General features: G+C 45.2%; 1 protein-coding gene and 1 pseudogene across 2 annotated transcripts in view; both read left to right on the top strand.

Moving 5' to 3' along the window:
• The window catches only part of LOC142923922 (uncharacterized), a 55,107-nt gene that overhangs the window by 7,054 nt on the left and 40,244 nt on the right, over positions 1 to 7,809 (top strand). The window contains exon 1 of one of the 2 annotated variants that reach the window (XM_076064940.1): positions 7,340 to 7,521. The exons of the other annotated variant lie outside the window; for it this stretch is intronic. The gene's annotated coding sequence lies outside the window, so the exon portion shown is untranslated. Of the gene's footprint in view, positions 1 to 7,339; positions 7,522 to 7,809 lie in introns of those variants that run through there. 2 annotated transcript variants of the gene reach the window in all.
• LOC142923928 (uncharacterized) overlaps positions 7,545 to 7,809 on the top strand; it is a 72,650-nt pseudogene continuing 72,385 nt past the window's right edge.

Below are 7,809 nucleotides of genomic sequence, written 5' to 3'. Positions count from 1 at the left end.
TCCTGTACCTGACACCATTGCAATCATTGAAGACTTGGTTCATCAAGGACTAAACACTGAGGTACCCCCCCTGGTGAGACACTGTTTAACCAATACATACTTCACTTGGAATGGAACTTTCTACAAACAAACTGAGGGCACCCCAATGGGCTCCCCCCTTTCTCCAGTTATAGCTAACATTTTCATGGAGAAATTTGAGACTGACGCCATCCAGACTGCCACTCTGCGCCCAACCTTATGGAAGAGGTACGTGGATGACACTTTTGTCATCTGGCCACATGGCCGGCCTGCTCTAGACCAATTCTTCGACCACATCAATTTCATACACCCAGCCATCAGATTTACCATGGAAGTCGAAATAGATGGCAAGATACCTTTTTTGGATGTCCTAATTAAAAAGAGACCTGATGGTTCAATGAGCCACTCTGTCTACAGGAAAGCTACCCATACGGATGCTTATCTGAAACCGGATTCCCACCACCATCCATCACAGAAGAATTCTCTCATCAAGACTCTGTATCATAGAGCCCAATGCATATCCGACCAGGAACACATAAGCAGTGAACTCAAGCACGTACACCAAGCTCTTAGGGCTAATGGTTACTCCGACTATACAATCCGCAAAGCTATCACTCAAACCATGAAGAAGAACCCTCTTGAGGAGCCTTTCAAAACCATCACTTTACCCTACATTGCTGGGATCACAAAAAAGATCTCCAAAATCTTGAATAAACACAAGATCCAGGTCCGTTTCAACACATTACATAAAATCCGTGATCTGGGTCCGTCTGTAAAAGATGTGATTCCGGACATACAATACCCTGGTGTCTACAAACTAAGTTGCCTCTGTGGTAGTAGTTACATTGGAGAAACCAAACGCCATATCTCGGACCGCATTCGTGAACATAAAGCAGACCTTAAACACGGTAGGACCAACACCTCGGCCGTAGCAGATCATTGTTCTAATTCAGTAGGCTCACATGCCATTGACTTTTCCAAGACGGAGGTTCTTTGTAAGCCATCTGGCTTCCATGAGAGATTCGTTCATGAGGCTATCCACATATACAAACACAGAGACAATTTCAACCGAGAAGATGGATTCTATCTTAGCAATCATTGGAAAGATTTGATAAATCATTTCAGTTCTTGATTGATTGTTCACGCTTACAGTGCCTTTCAGACAGCATACATAAAAACAAATTTCGTCTCCCCCCTCCTCTTTTCAAAAAATAGATGGACTAGTCCTGGCAAACAGCCAATCGTTGCGCGTGACGCAAACGTTATTTTTTATATATATAAATAAATATGCCGTTTTCAAAATAAATTTATGCAAACCGACACACCTGATGATGACCGTTTGAGTTATGGTCGAAACGTCGTGAGAATTTTTTATTTTATATATATTTTGTTATTTTGTTGTTTCTCTTCAACGTGACTTTACCGAAAAAACTAAGAATATGCTAAAAATAATTAATAAAACCCATAAGCCAGGCACACAAAAACAGATGTCGATCATAAACAGGCCATAAATATATAAAGAAATAATAAAACTCTCAAGGCGAGGATGTTAACAGCTATTGGCGAAGATCTCCAGATGAACAAGAGTTTGATGTGCCCTAAGGGAGGTCACGCAGAGGGAAGACCTCCGCAAGCCAGACACGAGGATGCCCACGGGTTAAACCATATATTTTTTTTTCCTTTGTCATTAAAACAACGGTTAAAATTTAAAATGCAATAACAAGAATAACCTAAAGTTAGCGGTCCTCGCGCTCACTCCAATTAAGACCAGGCCACTAGATACATCAGTTAATTATTATCCAATAATTCGCTATCAAATGATTTTCACCTTGAATACTTTTACTGTTAAAACAAAGCTTGGAGACAAATACCGAGTCACATCAAAGGTTTTCGAGAAGGAATGAGGCGAACGGGTAAACTTACAAAAGAGTTTAAACAATATCCCAAGCAACCCCGACCACCTTTGTCTCTCTCGCAGCGCGTAGAAGCAGGAACCACACCTTATCACAAGGGGCCATCTGGAGCGAGCCAGACGGGTTAATGAGAAAACACACCCCACCCACACACAACAGCCAGCGAACAAGTTTTAAGTTAACGGAATTGCAATACAAATCACACGTAACATTAATAATAACGTGTTAACCTTAAAAGATATTCCATTATAGAACCTTGCAGAACCAAGGGATATGGATTCCAACAATCAAACGGACCTCTTAAACTCAGGATAAACATCTTTATTATAAAATAAATAATAACTCCATCGTAACAACGCGAACCTCGGAATAACCCGAGAGGTGCGTCGGAAGGACATAGTTACAAAACACGAGCCTTGGTAAACATAAGACCAAATGGTATTTGAGAAACATTAAACCGAAAGCAGCCAGAGAGAGAGGTACTCCCGGCCGCCTTTGTATCTCCCGCAGAGCGCGAGAAAGGAATTTCACACCCTAGTGGGGAAAGCTTGATGTTACGAAGAGGGTCGCCCCTCCCCCCGGAAGGGGTGTGGCAGATGGTACACAAACACACACACGAACGCACACACACAGAGACACACACACAGACACACATACACAAACACACGAACGCACACACACAGACTACGCGCCCCCCCTTTTCACTGCGCGGAGATAATTATTTTTTAATATAACGTCTTCCAGTCTTCCAGTCAAGACAGATCAGCGATTCAAGACGTCCACAAGACGAGCAGTCGCAGCGAGCGACTGGCTCCAAGGAGCGAGGATCGCCGAGCCGCGATGTATCAACGAGCGTAGTTCAGAGCGAAAGGCAAAGTATCAATCGAAACTTTATTCCTACATCAAGTGCCAGCCATCCAGCAGCGGCAGAGCGGAACGTCCAGCGCCAACAAAGAGTCAACCAACCATCGGCCAAGCGTTGTGCCGACTCAGCCATCCATCAGCGGAAAAGAGCCTGTATCTGCCAGCACGAGCAGCCGCCAACAACTTCAGCAGACCAGTGACCAAGCGCGTGCGACTTGAGTCATTCAGCAGTGGAGGAAACCCGCTGTCAGAGAGCCGCCAACAACCTCAACAGAGAGAGCGCGTGCCACTCGGCTCACTCAGCAGAAGAAAAACTTGACCTGTCGCCCGCGAGCGCAGCGTCAGATACTACAGCAGCGGAAAGAGCGCGCATTGGCGCAGCTCATCCAGCAGTGGAGAGAAACTGCTGTCAGCGAATCAGCACGGGCGCGTTCGCGCATCTTCGAGGAGAGGGAGCGCGTGCCACCAGCGTGCCATCAGCACCAGCATCAGCACCAGCGCGTGCTATCAGCACCAGCATCAGCACCAGCGCGTGCCATCAGCACCAGCATCAGCACCAGCGCGCGCCACCAGCGTGCCATCAGCACCAGCATCAGCACCAGCGCGTGCCAACAGCACCAGCATCAGCACCAGCGCGTGCCATCAGCACCAGCATCAGCACCAGCGCGTGCCAACAGCGTGCCAACAGCGTGCCAACAGCGTGCCACCAGCGTGCTACAGCGCGCAACTTCGCGTCACCAGGGCTGAGAGGGCAGCGGCCCCGCGCTCAACACCCATCGGCGCGATGACGGCGAGCGTCGTGCTGACTCATCCAGCCAGCGGTGGACAGAAACTGGCAGCCGTTCGTATGCCCCCCCCCCTCCCCGACACTCTCCCCCTCACTCCCCCACCGCGCCACAACACACAGGAAACACATTTTGGACACAAGAGACGCTAACCTCGGCGTTTGCTTTACGCAAAGAATTGAACCAGTGATAAAGAAGACACACGATACGCATATCGGGATAATCAAGGAGGGTTGGCACTCCAAGGTGGTGCATTAAAAATCAATTCATAACGAAAAATACTGCTGTCATTGAGTTGCATAATAACCAATCATCCTACTGTTAACAACGTGATAAGAATTGGCTTGAAGGTCTATGAATGGATGTGGTACTGTGTGGGCAATGTTTAAATAGGAATTTACATTATAAGGTTAAGGTTTTGATAGAATAGTTATGCATGTTTAATCTCTCTCTCAACAACCGATTGATTGCGTTACGCGTCGGGAATTAACCATAGGTGCCGTTATCAAAGTGAAACAACGTAATCGTGATGGTATCATGTTAACGCTGTGTTGAAATTCCAAAATCCCGAGATTGAGTTTTCATATTATCCAAAAATTAAAGTTAGCTAGGAAAAAAAAAATGATTAAAGCAGAAGGTTTGTGTGTGATTCTTCCTGAAATTCTGCATAATATTGTTCTGCGTATGAGATCTGAATCCTGGGGACCTATCATAAGCACACTATCACCACACATAATCCATAACACACATAATTCGTAATGTTCAATCGAGAGTAATCGTATCCTTATCGATAATACGGAATTAAAGAGCAGAGTCGAATCGACTCTCTCTCATTCACGCTCACAACGCCTGCGTCACTGCATACGATTAATTGCGTCATTCCAATTCATAACACAATCCTCGTCACCGAGGCTCGACCTGATAATCCATAACGACCTGCATTATCATAACCACGCCCACTCGCATAAATTAATACGATTATCTCTCGAATCAGCATAATTTATGCGCATAATTATACTGATTAACATAATTTCGGATAAATTATGCAAATCTCAAATTTCATTTAATTTTCATTATTTTCATCAATTTTCATAACACCTATATATACAACAATGTGGCCAAATGACGAAAGTGTCATCCACATATCTCTTCCACAGGGAAGGTATGAGGGTGGACGTCAACACCAGAACGAATTCTTCTGCCGTAGCTGATCACTGTTACAACGCTGTGGGTGATCACGATATAATTTTCTCCGATACCAAGGTTCTTTGCAAACCCACGGGTTTTTATCAGAGATTTGTTCACGAGGCCATTCAGATCTACAACCACAGACACAATTTCAACCGAGAAGATGGTTGCAAATTAAGCAACCATTGGAAGGATGTTCTAAATCGAACCAAACATTAAACTAATTTTCAATGGTACAGTATATTTTTCAAGTAGTGGTACCCCAAACATTCGCAGCTCTTAAAAATTCCCTTTTCACACCATCAATAGGTAAACTCCCCCTCCCCCCCGTGCCAACCGGCTTGTTCACCCGCATGTACACCACCTCTACACCTTCTTTGGTTCTTTCGGTAAAGTCACCAAGTAGAATGAGAATAAAATAATAAATTGATAAAATAAAATAACACAATAATATTCTCACGACGTTTCGGCCACAACACAAGCGGCCTTCATCAGGTGAAGGGGCGAGACTGTCTGGTAGGACAGCGCTGAAGTGAAAGAGCCACGTTCAGATCACGGCTTTTAAGCTGTGTGAGAGGAACAAAGAGCCCTCAAATTTGAAGCTGTGTGAGAGGAACAAAGAGCCCTCAAATTTGAGGTCTCTTTGTTCCTCTCACAGCTTAAAAGCCGTGATCTGAACGTGGCTCTTTCACTCCAGCGCACTCCAGCGCTGTCCTACCAGACAGTCTCGCCCCTTCACCTGATGAAGGCCGCTTGTGTTGTGGCCGAAACGTCGTGAGAATATTATTGTGTTATTTTATTTTATCAATTTATTATTTTATTCTCATTCTACGTGACTTTACCGAAAGAACCAAAGAAGATGAATCATTGCAGTCACGAAAGCTTTAAATCACCTCTACACCGTTCATCATGCTAAGTCGGCCAATCAAATGAAATTTTTTATGCTAATTCCTTTGTCAAGGCACCTTGTTTCCTCGCACACAGTTTAAAGGTCGCGGTCTGAGCGTGGCTGTGTTTCACTCCAGCGCTGTCCTCGAGACAGCCTGATCCCTTCACCTGATGAAGGCCGCTTATGTTGTGGCCGAAACGTCGTGATTTTTATTGTTTTATTTTTTACCTACGTGGTGACTTTACCGAATAGAACCAAAGAGTATGGATCCTTGCGGTCACGAAAGCTTTAAACCTCGAGGACCTGCACACCTTGAGGAGCATGAGGCGAGCGAGGAAGATTTGTGGCCGATTCCTCCCACGCTGGACACTTCTCTGTTCCAGCTACTCCCCTCCGGCAGAAGGCTGCGGTCCATCGGGACCAAAACCTCACGCCACAAAAACAGTTTCTTCCCATCCGCTGCTGGCCTCTTCGACAAGGCCAAGGGCTTACACTGACTTGAACATTTTATCTACAAAATGACACCTTGCCATATTTACACTGTTACCCTATTTGTAGTTTTTGTATTTTTAGATTGTATCTTATAGCTACTTTATATTCAATATTTATTCAAAATTTTACATACTTTAGCCCCTTAGTGTTAGACTTTGTACCTTTAGTATAGTTAGACTTGTATGCCACTTATTTAAGATTTAAGATTCCTATATGTTGAATGTAAATTCCTTGTCTGTGCGATCTTTCATGGCGAATAAAACCCTTTCTGATTAAAACCCTTTCTGATTAAAGTCATGTAAATAGAAAACAATAATAAAGAAAACATGTGTTGATTTTTATTATTTAAATTGTCATTTAATTTAAGTTTTTTCTTTAATGAAACATGTTTTTTAATTTACCTGACTTTACCGAAAGAACCAAGAATATTAATTCCTGCAGTGACCACTCGGTTCGCCTCAATCTGCGTGGAGGCTTGGCCCCCACACACAGTGCACACACACACAGTGTACACACACACACAGTGTACACACACAGTGTACACACACACAGTGTACACACACACAGTGTACACACACACACAGTGTACACAGTGTACACACAGTGTACACACACACAGTGTACACACACACAGTGTGTGTGTACACACACACAGTGTACACACACACACTGTGTACACACACACACTGTGTACACACACTGTGTACACACACACACAGTGTACACACAGTGTACACACACATACAGTGTACACACACACTGTGTACACACACACAGTGTACACACACATACAGTGTACACACACACTGTGTACACACACACAGTGTACACACACACAGTTGTTGCTGAGCTCACACACCCAAGGGGTCTCTGATCAAGGGAGAGAGCAATGGAAAATGAATCTAAATCAACTTAAACTCCAACCCTGCTCTGTGACGCCACCACTCAGCATTACCTCATCGGCGTGAAACGCCAGGGGGAGGTGTACCTCGCTAGTGACGTCATGTCACCAAGGTGTTCACCCCACCCCGTCCACCGCGCCCTTGAGCATGACGTCACCTCTGCCTGAGTCACTTCCGTTGTCTGTTCAAGTAGAATCCCTATTTGGGCAAAGCTACTCCCGGTGACTGGCGGCTCATTAACATAATATATTCATGAAAGCCATCGCGAGTTTATTGCGACGAGTTCGGCACCCACGCCCCATCCCTCCACGTATGGTCCAGTCTCATTAACATAATTTATTTGAGTAACAGCCGCTCATTGAGGGAGGGGAGTGTTTTTACCCCGCAAGTGACGTCATGTTAACTCCTGCTGCCGCGTGACGTCACGAAGTAACAGGAAGCTGCTGCTCCGCCTTGCACTGAAATCCGAGGTGAGTAATTCTCATCGCGGTTGTGGTGGTTGTTGTGGTGGTTGTGGTGGTGGTTGTTGTGGTGGTGGTTGTTGTGGTGGTTGTTGTTTACCGAGGTAGAGCCTCGCTCTCTCTCGTAGGGATGTCAATTGAGTATCAGCGAGCATGGAAGCGATGTCCAGGTTGGAAGTTTACAGCGTGCGGCCTAGCCACGCGGGGCCTTGCCTCCTGCCCTCGCCTGATCGCGTTTGCTTCAATTCTCTCGCTTAAGATTAATTTGTCTTCACTCGGCTCGCCACTTTGTCACTT

This window comes from Petromyzon marinus, unplaced genomic scaffold (genome assembly GCF_048934315.1).
Source record: "Petromyzon marinus isolate PM22_M1 ecotype Great Lakes invasive population unplaced genomic scaffold, UKy_Petmar_22M1.pri1.0 PM_Scaffold_9, whole genome shotgun sequence".
In the NCBI taxonomy this organism is placed as follows: Eukaryota; Metazoa; Chordata; class Hyperoartia; order Petromyzontiformes; family Petromyzontidae; genus Petromyzon; species Petromyzon marinus.
This window is presented reverse-complemented; position numbering and strand designations above follow the sequence as displayed.